Source organism: Hemiscyllium ocellatum, chromosome 37, assembly GCF_020745735.1.
Source record: "Hemiscyllium ocellatum isolate sHemOce1 chromosome 37, sHemOce1.pat.X.cur, whole genome shotgun sequence".
Classification (NCBI taxonomy): domain Eukaryota; kingdom Metazoa; phylum Chordata; class Chondrichthyes; order Orectolobiformes; family Hemiscylliidae; genus Hemiscyllium; species Hemiscyllium ocellatum.
In genome coordinates this window covers 41,936,970-41,958,631 of record NC_083437.1, presented here as the reverse complement: position 1 = coordinate 41,958,631, position 21,662 = coordinate 41,936,970, and positions in this window count along the sequence as shown.

Below are 21,662 nucleotides of genomic sequence, written 5' to 3'. Positions count from 1 at the left end.
TGGGTGATGGGCAGTGTGCGCTGTGGAGTGGGTGGTGGGCAGTGTACACTGTAGAGTGGGTGGTGGGCAGTGTAAGGTCACTGTCCCAATGTCATGAAGCTCTCCCTCCGCAGCCCTGAGTGACCTCTCATTTAGATCTCCCCGATGTTCTCCAAGCTTCCAGCAAATAGAATTCTACATTTCACCAGGTCGTTTCAACATTTGCTGCTGTGCACATAATCTATGCTGGAAATAGAGGGGACTCAGTATATGATCTGAAGAAAGCTCACTGGACTCAACACACTAACAGCGTTTCTCTCTTCACAGATGCTGCCAGACCTGCTGAGTTTCTCTAGCAACTTTCTTTTTTTGTTTAACTTAGAATGTGGTCCTTCCATCGTCACCAGCTGTACGTCCCTCTCAGAGTCACACACCATGCTGACTTGGAATTATAGGAAAGAAGAAAGAACTGCATGTATAGACCTTTCACAACTATTGACCAACTCAAAACACTTCACAAGGTATGAAGCACTTTTAAAATGTCATTATTGTTGTGATGCAAGAAGTCTGGCTACTAGCAAACTGCTACAAAACAGCATTGTGATAATAACCAGCTTCTCTGGGTTAATGATGTGCACTATGAAATAAACATTAACTGGACACCAAGGTAGCACCCTTGCATCACAAGATCTGACGGGGAGGTGCCAGTGTTGAACTGGGGTGGATAAAGTCAGAAGTCACACAACACTAGGTTATACGAGAAGGTGAGAACTACAGGTGCTGGAGATCAGAGTCAAGTGTGTGGTGCTGGAAAAGCACAGCAGGTCAGGCAGCGTCCGAGGAGCAGGAGAATCAACATTTCGGGCTTACGCCCTTCCCAAAATATTGACTCTCCTGCTCCTCAGATGCTGCCTGACCTGCTGTGCTTTTCCAGTGCTACACTTTTCAACACCAGGTTAGAGTCCGACAGGTTTATTGGCAATCACCAGCTTTCGGAACGCTGTGAAGTGTGACCTGATGAAGGAGCCATGCCCCGAAAGCTGGTCCCGTTGGATTATGACCTGGTGTTGTATGACTTCTGATTTTGTCAGGAACAGCATTTACTGAACATGCTCCCTCAGGGATGCACAGCTGCATCAGGCTCAACCCTGGAAGAGGAGCATGAAACTACAGCCTTGAGCCACTGGTGGCAATGTAACTCAGTCAGCCAGCACTAGCCCACACGCTTCCTTCACTGTCACTGGGTCTAAATCCTGGAACACCTTCCTCCAGTCTGGACTGCAGCAGTTTGAGAAAACAGTTCACCACTGCCTCCTCCAGGGCAATTAGGGAGGGGCAATAAATGGTGGCCCAGCCAGCAGGACCAAAGCCCAAGGATAAAGAAAAACAAAAATCAGGTGATTTTTATTGTCTTTTCAACTGCTTTATGCTGGGAGCAGCTCACCTGGCTGTATTTTAATGCACCCTCTCAAAACTGTAGTGAAGAGATCTGAACTGAGTGTGTTTCATCAAGGAAATAGGTTGTTGATATCTTGAAACTCCTTGAGCTTTGCCCTTCTGGTTGATGACATGGTGGGAATTGCTTGATTGAGTTACTGTTTTGTTACACACTGCCAGCCCTCTGCTACTCTGGACTGATCCCCTTTAACCTCAGACATTGAGCATTGAAGGAGTGCTGTTGCATGCTGGAGAGGTTTCATGGAGAAATATCTGGAATATTTACGGACACGACTTCTCACTGTGCCAATTCCTCCTCATTTTCACCATGTTCCAAAAGCCGATTTCCCGTTTATTTTACAAATATGCATGAGTCACCTGACTTTGCTAGGACAGCTTTATATTTTTCATTCCTGAAGAAGGACTTATGCCCGAAACGTCGATTCTCCTGCTCCTTGGATGCTGCCTGACCTGCTGCGCTTTTCCAGCAACACATTTTTCAGCTCTGATCTCCAGCATCTGCAATCCTCACTTTCTCCTAGTTGATTTTAACCTACTGCGAATCCTCTTGCAAGGATGCCTTCCTTGAAGAAGCTCTCTTCTTCCCTCTACTAGGATTCAGTGAGTCCCTCTTTCGCTGCACCCCCCAGGTAATCTCCTCTTCCTCATTCCTGAAGAAGGGCTTATGCCCGAAACATCGATTCTCCTGCTCCTTGGATGCTGCCTGACCTGCTGCGCTTTTCCAGCAACACATTTTTCAGCTTTATATTTCTGTTTAGATTGGATTAAATTCCCTACAGTGTGGAATTTAACAAGTCCACACTGACTCTCTGAAGAGTAACCCACCCAGACCCATTTCCCTCTGACTAATGCAGCTAACACTACAGGCAATTTCCCATGGCTAATTCACCTGACCCGCACATCTTTGGACTGTTGGGGGAAACCGGAGCACCAGGAGGAAACCCACCCAGACACGGGGAGAATGTGCAAACTTCGCACCGACAGTCACCCGAGGCTGGGATCGAACCTGAGTCCCTGGCGCTGTGAGGCAGCCGTGCTAACCACTGAGCCACCGTGGACAATTGTATATAGAGAATTGTCAAGGGCAACATGCTCAGATTTTTGGGTAGGATGATAGTGCTGTTATCTCCAAAGGTGGAGGAAGATTCTAATTTGGAACTTATAACTTGCCCACAGGGAAATGGACAGCAATCCAGAGTGTAGGGTGCTGGGAAAGCACAGGCAACATCCAAGGAGCAGGAGAATCGATGTGTCGGGCATAAGCCCTTCATCCTCACCTTCTCCAAATGGACAGCAATGCCCAACAAGAGGTTTCCCGAGCACCAGGAGCCAATGACAAGTGTACACCATAATCATTACACTCACTTTGATGATAGTTCACCTTTTAGAAAAAAGGAATTCTCTGAAGGGGCAGCAGCCCACTGGCCGTTAACAGCCAAAGCATCAACCACCAGCGTCAACATTCACCTTCTTCCTCACTGAGGCACTGTGCCTACACTGTGGGCCATCCACAGTAACTTGCCAAGGTCCCTCCGACAGCTTCCAAACCCAGCACCTGTACCACTCAGAGGGACAAGGATACAGCCTGCACTCCCTGGTACTTGGACTGCAGCATCTCACTGTCATCTTTCCAAGTGCCATGAAGGATGGACAATAAATTCTGGCAGTGCCCACACCCATAAAGAAATTAACAAGAAAACTTTATCACCCATGGTTTCAGTGGAATAACTATTTTATGTTCAATAATATATTTAGAAAATGTTCAATTGTTGTCAGATATTTGCTGTGGGGGCTAACAATTTGAGTAACTGCATAAGTGTACATGATGTGAGTTTCTTTTTCCTTATATTAATGGGATGTAGGTGATGCACAAATCTTTAGTTACTCTGAGAAACTGGAGGTGTTTGGGGGACCACTTGAAATTAAGCAATTTCATAAAACTAAGGAAACATTCAGTCCCTTCAATGTTAACCAAATGGGTCATTAACAGGCAAGATTGAGTGAAGGAGGCTGTTGGATGAATCTTAATTTTTGAGATAGATTTCAGTAAATTGTCAGCTGCTTCTAAATCCCCAGACCATGTTGTGGAAGTAATGCCCTTTTAAACTTATTTCAATAGCATATGTAACATCTTCAACATCCATTCCATCCACCCACTGACGCTCAGTATCAGCAGTATGTCCCAGGTGCAAGAAACACTGCAGAAATTCACCAAACTCCTCAGATAGCGCCTTCCAAACCTGTAACACTTCCATTGAGAAGAACAAGGGCAGAAGTAACACCACCCCCTACAAGTTGCCCTCTGAGCCACTCACCATCCTGACTTGGAAATATATCGCCGTTCCTTCAGTGTTGTTGGATCAAAATCCTGGACTCTAGATTAGTGTGGTGCTGGAAAAGCACAGCAGTTCAGGTGGCATCTGAGGAGCAGGAAAATTGACGTTCCGGGCAAAAGCCCTTCATCACGAATGAAGGGCTTTTGCCCGAAACGTCGATTTTCCTGCTCCTCGGATGCTGCCTGAACTGTCGTGCTTTTCCAGCACCACACCAATCTAGAATCTGGTTTCTAGCATCTGCAGCCCTTGTTTTTACCTTTCACAAAATACTGGACTTCCCTCCCTCACAGCATTGTGGGCCCACCTACATTCAAATAACAGCAGCAGAGTGATTTACCATCGCCTTCTCAAGAGGAATTAGAGACGAGCAATGAATGCTGGCCAAACAGTGGTGTCCCCATCCTACCATAGAATAAACAAACACAGTAGAAAGCACGCTGCAGAGATTACAACACCCAGTGATTTTGCCAGAAAGTTGGTCTCACAAGCAGCTCTTTGTTTGCTCTTGTGAATACAATGTTCTTATGGAAATGGGCTTCTCAAGCCTGGTCAGGTGAAGCTGCTAACAGGTTGAACACTTTGTTCCTGACCTCCTCCTGAACTCTGGGCGATAAACTTTGACAACTAAGTACAGGAGTTAAATCCACACAAGTATGTAAGTGAGGAGTCAAAGGATGGGTATACACTCTGAAGCCTTCAATGACGCTCTGTTTGCAATGTAAAATGACCCTGTTGCCATTGTGAGATTAATTAAATGGGTAATGACAGGTGAAGTGAGTGTGCAAATAGATTTACAACAATTCCCAAAATCTGGGGAAAATTCAACTTGGTGGTTGCTATTCTAAACTGTCATTTGAAAGGAAAACGTTTGTCCATAAGACCATGAGATCAAAAGAAGTAGGCCATTCAGCCCATTGAATCTGCTCCACCTTCATTGAGATCATGCCTGACCTGATCATCTTCAACTCTAATTTCCTGCCTTTTCCCCATATCCATTGATTTCCTTCCTGACTAAAACTCCCTCAGCCTTGAGGTCAATGAGGTTCAATTAGAACATTTTGTCTCTTGAGGGTGTTTTTATCTTTCAGTGCGATCATGGCTGATCAGTAACCTAACTCCACATACCTACCTTTGACCCACAAACAGGAAGCAATTTTCTCTGGAATTTGAAATGAAAGCGTGGTAGTGTCCCTATTTCTGTACTAGAAGGGCAAGGTTCAAAGTTTATCTGCCCCAGAGGTGAGTTGTAATGTGTCTGAACAGGCTAATTAAAATATCTTGAATAGGGCAAAAATGATGAGTCATTTATCGCCTGAATTTGAAATTTTGTCAAAGTAGTAACAGGGGGTAGAGAAATAGTCTGCAAAATGAGAAGACAGACCAAGAGAAAGCAAGCATGAAACAGGAACAGGATGCACAATGCTTTAAAATTAACAAAATTATGGTGACTATTTGAATGTGTCCAGCATTTGCAAGTGATTTGAAGATGCAAATTGAGGCCAACGGTATGATTTAATTCAATTACAGAGATGTGGTTGTAAGGTGACCAAGACATGTATCTAAATATTCAGGGACATTTGTCATTTAAGAAAAATAGTCAGAGGGGAAAGGAAAGCTGGGTAGTACTGTAAATAAGGAACATGATCAAAATGTTACTGGCAGTGGATCTTAGATCAAAGTTGAGATGTAGAATCAGTTTTGGTGGAGCTAAGGAAAAGCAAAGGGCAGAGTTTAGAAAGTTCTTACAGGGTGTGGCAGGGTGGATGTGGATAAGGGTATCCTCTGGCTGGTAAGTCTGGAACGAGGGAGGCATAATTTCAAGTTAAGTAGTAGATCATTTAGGACTGAGATGAGAAGGAACTTCTTCAATCAGAGGGTTCTGTGGAAACTCAGCCATTGAGCTGACTCAAGACAAAAATTGATTTATTCCCAGAGACTCATGACATCAAAAAATATTGTGAAGGAAAGTGATGTTGAGATAGATCAGCAGCACAAATGGCAGAGCAGGCTTTCTGTTCCTGTCACTACGGTGGGATTTCGAATAATATGACAAATTGAAAATAGTACTCTTAGATTTGAAAATGTTACCCTAGCTTATTCATGTCTATAGATGGTATATGGGCATCTCCATCTTGTGCCAGTTCAATGCCCATCTTGAATTAATCAGCTGTAAGACCATAAGGTATAGCAGCAAAATCAGCCCATTCAGCCCAATGGCTGCTCTGCCAATTGATCCTGACTGATATGTTTCTCAACTGCTGAAAATGTGTTGCTGGTTAAAGTACAGCAGGTCAGGCAGCATCCAAGGAACAGGAAATTCGACGTTTCAGGCTGGAGCCCTTCATCAGGGCTTCAGCCCGAAACGTCGAATTTCCTGTTCCTTGGATGCTGCCTGACCTGCTGTGCTTTAACCAGCATCACATTTTCAGCCCTGATCTCCAGCATCTGCAGACCTCACTTTTTACTCTGATATGTTTCTCAACCCTATTCATAGAATCCCTACAGTGAGGAAGCAGACCATTTGGCCCATCAAATCCACATTGATCCTCCAAAAGACATCCCACCCAAACCCACCCCATTCCCATAACCCTACATTTACCCATGGCTAACCCACCTAACCTGCACATCTTTGGACTATGGGAGGAAATCGGAGCACCCAGAGGAAACCCCACATTGACATGGGGAGAACATGCAAAATGCACACAGGCAGTCACCCAAGGTTGAAATTGAACCTCGGTCACTGGCGCTGTGAGGCAACACTGCTAACCACTGAGCCACCATGTCACCCATAATCTCCTACCTTCTCCTGCTAACCCTTGATACCCTTACTAATCAAGAACCTATCTATCTATCTATTTCAGAGGGCAGTTATGAGTCAACCCCATTGTTGTGGATCTAGAGTTACGTGTAGGCCAGACCAGGTAACGGCGACAGATTTCCTTCCCTAAAAATGGCATAAGTCTTTACAACAATTGATGATTGGTTCATAGTCATTGTTCTTGAGACTAGCTTTCATTGAGCTCAGGTTCTGCCATCTGTGAGGTGGGATTTGAACCATGACCCTACAGCATTAGCTTGGGCCAATGGATTACCAGTGCATTGACATTATTATTCATTATCTCCCCTTCTGTAATAACAGTAAATTATTAAAATGACACTGGAGAAGATATAGGAAGCACTGTGTTACTGAATTTATTGCTGTTCAATTTGAAGGGGTAAGTCTCCTGAAAGCGGGTAATCCTGTATCCTCACAAGGTGTTTGCATATCCATATAGACGGTTTCATCTGAGTAGAGTACCCTCGCCATAAACCCAACAGAGAATTCAGGAAGCGTGTCTTTGTCTAGGCAGTGGTGTGAAATGGAATTCACTGCCATAATGAGTAATTGAGACAAATAGGAGGGATTCATCTAAGGGGAATCTGTACAAGGACAGAAAAAAAAATGATGAGAGATAATCAAATGGAATTAGATTAAAAGGATAGGGAGCAGGCTTGAGTGAAGCAGGAACACTGGTATCGCCCCGGTAGGCTGAATGGCCTATTTTTAAATTGGAAAGCAGCACAATCTTCTGCCATAAATGGGAAATATTAATGATGAGGTGCACATGTTCTCTGCTCGGTTTAGTTGGGGGCCCCCTTCCAGGTGTCAGCAGGGGGAACATTCCTTCACACAACAGCCAATTTCCTCCCTCACACTGTTGGCTGCAGAGGCTCGGCTCACTGGGTTAAAGTAATGGTGAGGTAGGAGCCTGCAGCGATGATCCCAAGATGCTAAGCCAAGATCCAGCTCCTCTGAAAGCTTGGTCCCCATATGTGAGGAGGGAAGGATCTCGAAGGAACCCTCTGAGGAAAAAATACTCCGTTATAAATATTTTTAATGAGTCCATTCAGCGATGTTATGAGACTCCTCTGGAGAGGGTAGGGCTTGAACCCAGGGCCACAGTTGGGACACTACCACAGTGCCACCACAAGAGACCAGTACAACTCAGTAACCCGCACCAACATAATTGTTCTCTCAATTAGATGTATTGGTTTCAAGATGTGTCCTCTTCATTTAGCCACAAGCTAAATGTTTTGGAAGAATTTTCAGCCACAGCATGCTGGGAATTGGAACATGGTTCCCAACGACATCTTGGGTCCTGAAGTGGAGCAGATGTTTGTACAAGTTGTAACAGAGTCAGTAAATTGCAGTTAACCAAAACTGAGACTTAAACCCATGTATTCATCCTAAACTATTTTATCCCATTTACCTAAGCTGTTACCATAGAAAAATCACAGATTGCAATAAGAAACCAACAGATCATTAACTGGATGAATATTGTGAAATTGCAGGTATAAAGACCAAGTGTATGAGGCCCTCCCTTAATCTGTCTGAACCAATATAGCTTCAATTGAGAGAACAATTACAGTCCATACTTTGGTTAAGCAAGTTGTGGAATTTGATACATTGATTCCTTTGTTGTTCTCTATTGATAAACCTGTTTTCAGTTTATAAGATTCAGATTACGGTTTCTTTTCGATTAATAGGCTTAAAGGCAAGTTTTGACTTTGTTGAATATTATTGGTGAAATCTGGAAAAGACGTTTGTCTCTTTCAGGTTTCTTAATCCATTTTATTCTTAATATAGAAACCATCTTCCAGTGCTTAAGTTTCAATTAAAACCCAACGCATTCTGATAGAAACTCATTTACTTCTTTGTTAATCAATTACTTATTCACATTGGTTTACCACAGGAACGAAACAGAGTATGAACTTAATTGAGATAAGGCTTGAATTTTATACGCCCATTTTGCTCATTTAACGTATTGTGTGACTCTTAGTAATTTAGAATGCAAACAGTGAATTGAGTAATCTAAGCATAAATGGAATTAATTAATGACTTTAAAATATTTATTGTGAACTGATTTCAAAATATATCCCTCATAGTCAATTCCTTCCCTCGGGAATTTCTCAACCCCACCCAACGTGGACAATATTTCCTCTTTCTCTACCACTGGTGACGGATTCCTAGCATTCACCCTCTTCTCTCTGAATTCTTCCCAATGAACATCTTCACCTGTGTATTGCACGCTGTTCCTTTTTGGTTGGTAGATCTTTGTTCCGATCATTAATGATGAATTATGCAATAATGACCAGGTGCAAGATGGTGCGAGTTACTATCTTCACCTAAAGGGTTGTGAATCTGTGAAATTCCCTGCTCAGTGAAGCAGTTGTGGATATCTCAAATGTTTTTAAGGCAAAGATAGATAGATTTTTGAACAGTAAGGAAATTAAGGGTGAGAGGGCGGGTAAGAGGAACTGAGTCTACAAAAGGATCAGCCATGATCTTATTGAATGGGAGAGCAGGCTCAAAAGGCCAGACGGCCTACTCCTGCTCCTAGCTCTTACGTTCTTATATGATTCCAGAAACTAGGCTTTCCAATTTCCGTTCTAAATGTGGACAAAACGTATAGAAAATGGTAGTACAGGCGGAGACCATTTGGCTTCTCATACCTGCATCTGATTCTTTGAAAGAACAGTTCTACATATTCCCACATTCCCACTTTTTGACCACCACCCTGTCAGTTCCTGTCAGACCTGCTGAGTTTTTTCAGCAACCTCTGTTGTTTACTACAGATCTCCTGCTTTTATTTCAGTGTTTGATCCGTTGCTACGTCTCTCTTCCAGGTATGCCCATCTTAAAGACGTCTGTTCCTCTCTCCAAGAGTATTTCCCTTTAAATCTTTCATGCTGTTCAGCGTAAATGCCACCTTTACCTTGATGCTTCTAGTTCCAAAGCATGGTACATAAGTCCTAGGTCACTGGACTCGAAATGTTAACTTCACAGATGCTGCCAGACGCGCAGTGTTTCTCCAGCAATTTTCATTTTTGTTTGTAGCTGTCAGTTCCTCATCATCCGATGTTCATCCACTTCCTTTGTAAAAATATATCTGGAATCAATTTCCAACCACTTTTTCAGGCTGCGCATTCCAGATCCTGAAAACTGAGTGGAAAATAAATTCTTGTGTCCTCTGTAGATTGCTTTTTTAAGCATTTTGAATCCATTAACTCAGCAGATGGACTTTTTTTCTGCTTAATTTAATTTAAGAAATATTTAGATGAGCACTTGAAATGACATAGCACACAAGGATATGGGGGTCAGGCAGCATCCGAGGAGCAGGAAAACCAATGTTTCGGGCAAAAGCCCTTCATTAGGAATGAAGGGTTCCTGCCCGAATCGTCGACTCTGCTGCTTCTCGGATGCTGCCTGACCTGCTGTGCTTTTCCAGCAGCACTCTAATCTTGACTCTGATCTCCAGCATCTGCAGGACCCACTTCTGCCTATACAAGGGAATGGGCCACGTGCCAGAAAATGGGATTGGAATTGATAGGAGGTTGTTGACTGGCATGGACACAATGGACCGAAGGGTCTCTTTCAATGGTGTGAAGACTCTCGTGATTCTATTAACACATCCAATCAGCATGGAACCCTCTGTTAGTTCACCTCTTCTCTTTGAAGAACATCAGTTTGAATTTTGTCACTCTCTCCTCTCCTTTTAAAGGGAATATGAATTTTAAACTGGAGAGTGAATTCTGACAATGAGCTCTGAATGAATTAGCTGCACCCTCCAAGCCCATTTCACCAGAAAACTATATTTGATATAGGTGACACGGTGACACAGTGGGAAGCACTCCTGCCTCACAGCACCTGGGTTCAATTCCAACCTTGGGTGACTGTCTGTGTGGAGTTTGCGTATCTCTCCATGTCTGCATGGGTTTCCTCCGGGTGCTCTGGTTTCCTCCCACAGTCCAAAGATGTATGTGATAGGTGGATTGGCCATGCTAAATTGCCCACAGGTTCTGGGACGTGCAGGTTCGGTGGATTGACAATAGGAAATTCAGGGCTACAGGGGATGCTCTTCAGAGTGTCAGTGTGGACACAATGGGCTGAATGGCCTGTTTCCACACTGCAGGGATTCTATAACTCGATTTAACAACATGCTTTGCACAATTTCCTTGTCATTGATTTTACCAAGAAACAGGAATCTTGCTCATTTTCTTTTCAGGAAGAATCTAACTTTGGGAATTTCTCCTTTCCCTGGTGAACTGTTGTCCGGTGGTAATTGTACCTCCTTCCTATTTGATCCGGTGTTCTCATGTTCATTCTGCGTGGATCGGCAGTCTCTGTTTCGCTAGCATTCACATGTTCAAGGGGGAAATAGATGAATAATCAGCGTAACACTAAAACATTCTTATTATCAGAGTTTCTCAGTTAAAACTCATTATAATTCATGTCAGACCGGTTTTCGCCAATTTTACATATCTCAGCTCGCTCACTTGGAGATATTATTCCTTTCTGCTTCCATCTTACTGTTGACGTCTGTCTCGCTTTGACATTCTCTTCCTAAATGTCTTTGCTCTTCTATCTAACTGTCTCCCTGTCTTTCTGTCTCTCTCTTTTCTTTCATTTTTTGATGGGTTCGATTTTCTGTGCTTGCTTACTTATTTCCATCTGTCTTTCTGTCATTTTGTATCTTTTGCCCGGAAACAGTGATCTACTTTCAACCAATGATAAACCCACTTGTCAGGAACAGAGGACAACCCACAAAATTCACTGGCCCTCCTGGAGGTTCAGATGTTCAAGTCCATAGAGCTTTTACGTGTGTGTGTGTGTGTGTGTGTTGTTGAACAACTAAACAGAGGCCCTTTAACCCATCGGGTCCATGCTAGCCAGCAAACATGCATCCATTCAAATCCCATTTTCTGGCATTTGGATTTGATGCTATAGTTATTGACCCCTCAATAAAGGGATAAAATTCTCCCTATCTTACTATCCTGTCTTATGACCCTCTGCTGAAATAATGTGGAGGAGCCGGTGTTAAAAATTACTCAACACCAGCAGAGGCTGATGGCTAAGTTTGGAACTCTTGAGGATGGCCTCAACCAGGACCTTGGGTTCATGTCGCACTACAGGTGACCCCACTGCACTATACTCTCTCTCTCTCTCTCTCTCTCACACACGCACACTCTTAGAAACTGACACACTCACACAAACCCTCTCCTATACACACGCTCTCTCTCATTCACGCACACATACACCCCTCACACTCACACACACACTCACACACACTTAGACTTAGACTTACAGTGTGGAAACAGGCCCTTCGGCCCAACAAGTCCACACCGACCCGCCGAAGCGCAACCCACCCATACCCCTTACCTAACACTACGGGGAATTTAGCATGGCCAATTCACCTGACCCGCACATCTTTGGACTGTGGGAGGAAACCGGAGCACCCGGAGGAAACCCACGCAGACACGGGGAGAATGTGCAAACTCCACACAGTCAGTCGCCTGAGGCGGGAATTGAACCCAGGTCCCTGGCGCTGTGAGGCAGCAGTGCTAACCACTGTGCCACCGTGCTACCACACATGCACATGCTCACGCTCTCTCTCTCTCATGGACGCGCACACGCATTTAAGTCTTGGGGTGAATTTGCATTTGCAGAATTATATTTGCAGATACATTCTATTTTGCTCAAGAAGCACACAATTTGTAGGCAGTCAATCCACGTAATATTTTATGAATTCCTACTTTGAAAATAGAGCCAGTCTGACTCAAGATTGGAATGCAGACAGAATCCAACTTCACACCTTTAATGCCTTGTCTCAGCTGAGATGTCACCTTTTTTTATAAGATCTGAAGTTATCTCAAGAATGTGACTCAGAGGAAGTTCTGGGATTTACATATTAATGAACCGAAACCTGCAGCCCATTCTAAAATATGAAAGACTTAACTGCAATCTAGATTTGTTCAATGTATCATTTCAGTTGCATTACACTGTAATCTTTTGCTATAAATCCTGTGTCTTATGACTCTGTTCCACAGCCACCTGATGAAGGAGCAGCACTCCAAAAGCTAGTGCTTCCAAATAAACCTATTTTACTGTAACCCTCTGCAGAAAGGCAGGTGGAAGTAAGCAAGCACAGAAAATAGAACCCATCAAAAAACGACAAAGAGAGAGAGAAAGATGTGGAGACAGTTAGATAGAAGAGCAAAGAAATGTCGCAAGTGAATGACAAAGCTCCACTCTCCACCTTTTCTGTTCCAAGGAACACAACCCAGTGGCAATAATTCATCAAATTACTCCAGAAGTAAATCTAAGGAATTGTCAGAAAGGGTTAGTAAATACCACTGGGGTGTGGGGATGGGGTACAAATTATATATTTTCCCTGACCCTGTGTGGCCCTAATGAAATCTGACATTGAAATGATGATGTGTTTGAGTGGCCAGTGCTAACCTGATAATTTCCAGCTTTCATTTCCTTTCCCCCAGAGGGGACCAGCCAGAGAATGTCACCAACATATTGGACCTTCTCAGATATGATAGAAAGAAAATCAGGCAGCTCGGTTTTAATGTTGCTCGAATAAATGACGGTCAATTTGTACAGTTGCTGCAGGTTTGTGTTGGTTGATGTAACTGAAAGTGGTACTTGATTATGTTCCTTGTAAGTAACACACTCTTAATAAATCAGAGGACATGCGATAGAACCAATTCAACAACTAACTCTTGGAGACTGTACAGTCTGACTATTGAATCAAAATACTGTTGTAGATCAGCAATTTGTGACTCAGTCTGTTTTAGTATCTTATGACATAATAGAACAAATACTGGGGAAAAAGCTCCTATGTTTATATTACACACCTAACAGACAGGGCTAGAAGTTTTTTACATACAATTAACTACTTTGAAACACAGCGACTGCTGTTACCTAACCAAATATTATGGCATAATTAATGCAGAATAGGATATTTATAATAATATTCACAGTGAAATAGCAATATAAATCCAAACTTGTTTAAAGTTTCGGTAATTTTCCTAATTTATGGAAATTGGTTCCATTTGAATCATTTCTACCACATTAGAAATACCAAATCTTTCAAAGTTTTTATGCAAAGTGACTAAGAAGGGAGGTTCTAATGTTGGGTTCTGCACAGTTGAATCTCAGGCTAGCATTACTTGTGAACTATAATTTACTTTTAATGTTGCTCTTTTGGAATTACTACAGAAGGTATTGAGCATATAATGTGGACTGTGCCTGTGCAATCCTAACTCAAAAATAGTTAAGGCTGTGGTATTCCGCCTCCATTGATTTATTCATCAATTTCAGGTCAATTTCATGTATTCACGATCAACCAACCAGGGATTTTCAAGCACTCGAATTGATTTTGAAGAGAGTGAGAGAGACCACTAGTAAATAACTCACAACAGTAAAATTTAGGAGAACGATGATTGGGATGAAATTATCACAGAAAGTTCAAATGGGGGACAATGTGGGTTTCTTTTGCGTAAAAGAAAGTGTTGGTTTGTAGATAAGCAGGAGAAGCAATTGGAGTCTGTGACTATTTTCAGGTAAAGAATATTCAAAATTAATAAATTGTAAAGCATAAAAACATAAAGGAAGATAATGAGCACCCTGGGAGTGAATATTGTTAGCCACCCCCTCCCTGACTCCCCTCTGAGTACAGCCTCCTTATCTCTCGACACAAATTGCTGCAACTTGGCAAATTCCGGTGACAAAGTGGCAACCTGATAATTGGTGGAGACGCCAAGGGTGGCTGTTGAAGGTACTCTGAGAGATAGCACCTTTCTGAAAATGAGTGTAAATGCAGCCAATGCTGCACCTAACCTAAACCGAGTTTCACACTGGCCGTGAGAGCAATGCTTACTCTATTTGTTTAGTTTCTTGTTGTTTTTGAGGTGTTGGAATGTGAGGATAACACAGGCAGAGCAGCCAATCGCACATTGTAACTTGGGAGCTCGTAATAATATGACAATGAATTATTTAAAATTATTGCAGTATGAAAGCTGAAATAATTTTACATTAATTTCCTCTACACTTCAAATAACTGTGTCTTTAATGTTTAGTTTTTAGCAAAGGAAAACATAATTTGCATTAATACTCATCTGTACATATCGTGGGTAGCTGATTGTTTAAGTAAAGCATTTATGGGATTGAACAATAGCGGAAAGGTGCAATTACAAATTTATTATAATGCTGAATAATCATCACCATGGGCCCAGTGTGGGTTTTTCAATATTCTGCAGGAACATAACATGTACACACTATCGAAAGAAATCTCCGATGGTCTTGCTTATAGTGAGTAAGAGAATATCAGGACAGAAGTTCTATACCATGCAACGCACAATTCCTTATTTTGTTAAGAAGGAACATCATTTGCTGCGGGAACAATATTTAACTATTTCTAAAGAAACACAAATTTAGATTAATGAGAATTTCTTCCTTTTTTTCAGAAAGGAACTTTAACAAACTGTAAAGTGCTTATCTGATTCAGATACAAACTGCAGGCACTCAGTACCTGGCCTTTCCTGTTCTGGATCATCTGTATCAGTCTAATGCCTGCAGTATAACATCTGTATGTGACAACATACTGACTGTATTGTTAAATAGTAGGTCAATGTGACATGCCGATACTGAGTCATGGAATATATTGTTGTATTCTATGTAAAGTACAATATATTATTAAGTTCTGTTTCTAATTACAGTGCTGTGGGAGTGCGTGCGATATTTTTATGCCGAGGATCGATGATTATGTGCATATGTATGCCAAAACTTCAAATCAGTTGCTTCCAATGTCAATGAATATCCACGTTATTGTTCAGTTATGTTATTCCACCAACTTGTTTAGAGCCCCAGTACCACAGGGAGAGTTGTTCCTGAGAATTGAAGGTAGACCCTGTATACGGGAGTACTGAGGGCAGGTGGAGAATGCAGCCTGATTGTATTCAGAGGATGGTTTGCAATATCTAAATCAGGAGCAGCAGTAAGCCATTCAGCCCCTCAGCTTGCTGTACTATCCAATAAGATAGTTCCTGCCTACCCCTCTGCAACCTTTCACCCCCTCACTTACCGACAACTTTGTCGTTAAAAATATTCAAAGATTCTGCTTCCACCTCCTTTTAAAGAAGCGAGGTCCAAAGATTCGTGACGCTCTCTGTGAGAAAAAAAAACCTCCTCATCTTTGTCTTAATTTGTCAACCCATTAGTTTTAACTGTGGCTCCCCATTCCACAAGAAGATATGTGTCTCTATCTACCCTGTTAAGACCCCTCAAGATCTTATATGTTTCAGTCAAGTTACCTCTTTGAGAATCCTGGAAGGATTGGTGATGGTATCTGGGATGTTGAAAATGGAGGTACTGGGGTCTGGGCAATGCAGAAGAGGTGGTGTTACTAGATGTTAGCAAAGAACACATTGAATTTGAATTTGAATTGAATTTATTGTCCAGTGTACCAAGGCACAGTGAGAATCTTTGTCTTGCGAGCAATACAGGCAGACCACAGAGTTAAATAGCATGGATAGTAAATAATGGGGAAGGTGATGGCTGCCTGTGCGTATGAACAGAACAGGAGGACATTGCACACATTGGAAATATTGCAATTGAAAGAGTTTTCTGACCAAGGGGTCAGCAGTATAGAGTGGAGGGGAAAGGTATAACTCTTTGTTATTTGAATGCTTGGGTGGTCGAAAGATCATCAGCAGAGATTCCCTACATCACTGGTGACAGTTCATTACAAAGGTGAAGGGAAATTAAGGCTAAATGAGGAACTATTGAGCTAAGAAATCCCTCTGCAAATGTGTTGCTGGTCAAAGCACAGCAGGCCAGGCAGCATCTCAGGAATAGAGAATTCGACGTTTCGAGCATAAGCCCTTCATCAGGAATAAGAGAGAGAGCCAAGCAGGCTAAGATAAAAGGTAGGGAGGAGGGACTAGGGGGCGGGGCGATGGAGGTGGGATAGGTGGAAGGAGGTCAAGGTGAGGGTGATAGGCCGGAGTGGGGTGGGGGCGGAGAGGTCAGGAAGAGGGTTGCAGGTTAGGAGGGCGGTGCTGAGTTGAGGGAACCGACTGAGACAAGGTGGGGGGAGGGGAAATGAGGAAGCTGGAGAAATCTGAATTCATACCTTGTGGTTGGAGGGTTCCCAGGCGGAAGATGAGGCGCTCCTCCTCCAGCCGTCGTGTTGTTGTGTTCTGCCGGTGGAGGAGTCCAAGGACCTGCATGTCCTCGGTGGAGTGGGAGGGAGAGTTAAAGTGTTGAGCCACGGGGTGATTGGGTTGGTTGGTTCGGGCGGCCCGGAGGTGTTCTCTGAAGCGTTCCGCAAGTAAGCGGCCTGTCTCACCAATATAGAGGAGGCCACATCAGGTGCAGCGGATGCAATAGATGATGTGTGTGGAGGTACAGGTGCTGCCTACCTACTGTTCCTTTTCATCAAAGACACCATTTGTTTACATGGAGAGACCATTCTCTTGCCCCCAGCTGGTACAGGGCCCAATGAATTATCCAACTCCCATGCTCAGTGCCTTCCATCACTGTCACCAACTGATGCTGGACATCCCGACACATGAAGGAAGCTGCAAATCTTTGAGCAGCGAGTAACAAGGAATAGGGAGGAGAGGGGAGGGGGGAGAGGGGAGGGAGGAGAAGGGAGAGGGGAGAGGGGAGGAGGGAGAGGCGAGAGAGCAAGGAGGATAATACAGGGAGGAGAGGGGAGGCGGAAGGGGGAGGGAGGAGAAGGGAGGGGGAGAGGGCAGGAGGAGAGGGGAGGGAGGAGAGGGGAGGGGGAGAGGGGAGGGAGGAGAGGGGAAGGGGAGAGAGGAGTGGGAGAGGGAAGGGAGGAGGGGGAGGGGGAGAGGGGAGGGGGGGAGAGGTGAGGGAGGAGAGGAGATGGAGGAGAGGGGAGTGGGAGAGGGGAGGGGGAGAGGGGAGGGGGAGAGGGAGAGGGGGAGATGGCAGGGAGGAGAGGGTGGGGAGGAGATGGGAGGGGGAGAGGGCAGGGAGGAGAGGGGAGGGGAAAGGGCAGGGAGGAGAGGGGAGGGGGAGAGGGGAGGATGAGAGGGGAGGGGGAGAGGGCATGGGGAGAGAGGGGAGGGGAGGCGGAGAGAGCAGGGGGTGTGCGGGAGGGTGGAGAGGGCAGGGGGAAGAGGGCGAGGGGAGAGGGGAGGGGGAGAGGACAGGGAGGAGAGGGTTGGGGGAGATGTCAGGGGGAAGAAGGTAGCGGGGAGAGGGCGGGGAGGAGAGGGGAGGGGGAGAGGGTGGGGAGGAGAGGGCAGGGGGAGAGGGGAGGGAGAGAGGGTGGGGAGGATAGGGGAGGGGGACAGGGCAGGGAGGAGAGGATTGGGGGAGAGGTCGGGGGAAGAGGGTAGCGGGGAGAGGGCGGGGGAGAGGGGAGGGGCAGTGGGCATGAAGGAGAGGGCCGGTGGGAGAGGGCAGGGGGAGAGGGGAGAGTGGAGAGGGCCGGGGGGAGAGGGCAGGGAGGAGAGGATGGGGGGAGAGGGCAGGCAGGAGAGGGCAGGGAGGAGAGGGCAGGGTGTAGAGGGCAGAGAGGAAAGGGCAGGGAGAAGAGGGTGGGGGGAGAGGGCAGGGTGGAGAGGGCAGGGGGAGAGGGCAGGGAAGAAAGGGCAGGGAGAAGAGGGCGGGGGTAGCGGCAGGGAGGAGAAGACAAGGGGGAGAGGGCAGGGAGGAGAGGGCAGGGAGGAGAGGGGAGGGAGGGGAGGACGGGGGGGAGAAGGCAGGGGTGAGAGGGCAGGGGGAAGAGGGGGGAGAGGGGAGGGAGGAGAGGGCAAGGGGAGAGGGGAGAGGGAGAGGGGAAGGAGGAGTGGGGAGGGCAGGGAGGAGAGGAGAGGGGGAAAGGGGAGGGAGGAGGGGGAAGAGGTCAGGGAGGAGAGGGGAGGACAGAGAGGGTGGGGGGAGGGGGATGGAGGAGGGGGAGAGGGCGGGGGAGAGAGGAGGGAGCTGAGGGCACAGGGAGAGGGCAGGGAGGAGAGGGCAGGGAGGAGAGGGGTGGAGGAGGTGGGAGAGGGCAGGGAGTAGAGGGAGGGCGGAGGAGGAAGGAGGAGGGGGAGGGCAAGGAGGAGAGGAGGGGGAGAAGGCATGGAGGAGGGGGGAGAGTGTGGGTGGAGAGGGGAGGGAGTAGAGGGCGGGGAGGAGAGGGCTGGGAGGCGAGGGGAGGGAGGAGAGGGCAGTGAGCAGGAAGGGAGAGGTCCTCAGGGTTGGAATGTCCCGAGTCATTGAAGGGGGTGATTGTGAATGGGTTTGCTGCACTGAAGTGACATGTTGGCCCTTGCAGTAACCCCAGTGACCCCTGTGTTGTTGCCACACCCACACGCTGGCTGTGGGTCTAGGTGCTGAGATGGATCTTCATTTTGTATTGTCCAACCCGACCTTGAGCCTTGAATCCTGAGGACTGCGATCTCTTGTAGAATCCGTGTTCTTGAATCCTGAGGACTGCGATCTCCTGTAGAATCCGTGTTCTTGAATCCTGAGGACTGCGATCTCCTGTAGAATCCGTGTTCTTGAATCCTGAGGTCTGCGATCTCCTGTAGAATCCGTGTTCTTGAATCCTGAGGACTGCGATCTCCTGTAGAATCCGTGTTCTTGAATCCTGAGGTCTGCGATCTCCTGTAGAATCCGTGTTCTTGAATCCTGAGGACTGCGATCTCCTGTAGAATCCGTGTTCTTGAATCCTGAAGACTGCGATCTCCTGTAGAATCCGTGTTCTTGAATCCTGAGGACTGCGATCTCCTGTAGAATCCGTGTTCTTGAATCCTGAGGACTGCGATCTCCTGTAGAATCCGTGTTCTTGAATCCTGAGGTCTGCGATCTCCTGTAGAATCTGTGTTCTTGAATCCTGAGGACTGCGATCTCCTGTAGAATCCGTGTTCTTGAATCCTGAGGTCTGCGATCTCCTGTAGAATCCGTGTTCTTGAATCCTGAGGACTGCGATCTCCTGTAGAATCCGTGTTCTTGAATCCTGAGGACTGCGATCTCCTGTAGAATCCGTGTTCTTGAATCCTGAGGACTGCGATCTCCTGTAGAATCCGTGTTCTTGAATCCTGAGGTCTGCGATCTCCTGTAGAATCCGTGTTCTTGAATCCTGAGGACTGCGATCTCCTGTAGAATCCGTGTTCTTGAATCCTGAGGTCTGCGATCTCCTGTAGAATCCGTGTTCTTGAATCCTGAGGTCTGCGATCTCCTGTAGAATCCGTGTTCTTGACCACTGCTGGTCCAGAGGGAAATCCAGTTTCCAACAAAGTGATGCTGGGAAGGGGACCCTGTGGTTGGGCTGAAGCTCCATCTTGAAGTATACAAGGCAACTGTGTGTCACACCCCAACGTTTTACTGCTTTCCCCTTCGGAGAGAACCAGCTGGAAGAAACTTAAAATGTACTTTGAAAAGCAGTAGGACAGGGAGGAAGAACCGAACGTAGGCTGCGCTGTGACGATGTGACAGCATCACTGTACTAGGGGTGGTAACAGGGACATCTCCTTTGTAAATGTGTAACAGCACCATCTACCTTCGAGGATAAGCTTGAAGGACACAGCTAATAAATGACCAAACATTAAGTTCTATACAACTTAACAAGTGTGGCACTGAAAAGCACAGCAGGTCAGGCAGCATCCGAGGAGCAGGAAAGGCAATGTTTCGGGCATAAGTCCTTCATCAGGAAGTTCTCACTTTCTCCTTGGTTCTATGGAATTTAAGTATTGGTTTAAAAAGGGACATTTTATCGAAGCCTTTTGTCTTGCATCCATCAGGTTATTCACAAGGATGGCAATGTAAAGAGGAACGATATTTTATCCACAATGAGGAGAGACCACTGTTTGTTGGTTAGTAAACTCTGATTGGTACAGGCACTTCCATGGAGAATGCATGGGTCACATGATAACTTACGGTTAAGTGCCGAGCTTTATTTAACTTAAAAACCAAGCAAATCACCTCTGATTGGTCAAGATGTTGCCCTGAGGAATGATCCAGAGAATGGCTGTTGCCCATTTTGTTGAGTTTACACAGTCACAGTGAGTGTACATGTTGCTTTTGTTGCAATGAACAGTCCCTGTGTATAAATTATTGTAGCTTCCATTGCAGTGAAATGCGCCTATGAGGCTGACTGATAATCATAAATTGGTTGTCCAATCACTGAACTTTAAATGTAAATAAAGCTATGTTGTTAATTGTTAGATTCTCCAAGAAAACATCTGTACCAATTGATGTCAACCTGCCAACTAATCAGCACTCTCACACAGAATAAAATGCTGTAACTCTGAGCCAGGAGACCCTGGTTCAAATCCCACCTACTCTGGATGTGTGTCAAACCATCTCTAAACAGTCTTGATTAGAAAATATCTCAAACTTTCTTACCCTTTATTTTGGTATTCTTGCAAATGTTCTGAAGAGTGTAAGATGCAAAACTTTGACTAACTGTGCCTTTTTTCAAAATAGATGAAATTATGTCACACAGCCAAAAACTCACATGGAAATAGAATCCCTACAATGTGTAAACAGACCATTAGGCCCAACAAGTTCACATCGACCTTCCAAAGAGTATCCCACCCATACCCCTTTGCCTACAATATTGCTCTACATTTCTCCTGACTAATACACTGCGTATTCCTGAATACTGTGGGCAATTTAATGGCAATTAATGACAGTAAATAATGAAGCAAAAAGTGTTAAAGGAAGGAAACATGGTATACTGTGCTTGTGTGCTTTCTTTCACTTCATCTGATGAAGGAGCAGCACTCCGAGAGCTTGCGATTTCAGGTAAACTTGGTCAATAAACTGGCGTCATGTGACTTCTGCCCTTGTCCACCCCAGTCAAACACCAGCACCTCCACATCTTGGCAATGATTACATATGGAAGACTTCTACTCTATTATAGATTTTGATAACTCTGAAGGATGAGAAAGGGCAATCCAACGATAACTTGAACTGTAAAGTGTAGCTGATGTTATGACCTAGCAGAGTAACCCTTGAAAGTGCACTCAATGGCATCTTAAATTAAGAGGAATTCTCTTTCAAATTGCTGTTTTCCTTATAACGAACAGAGAAGC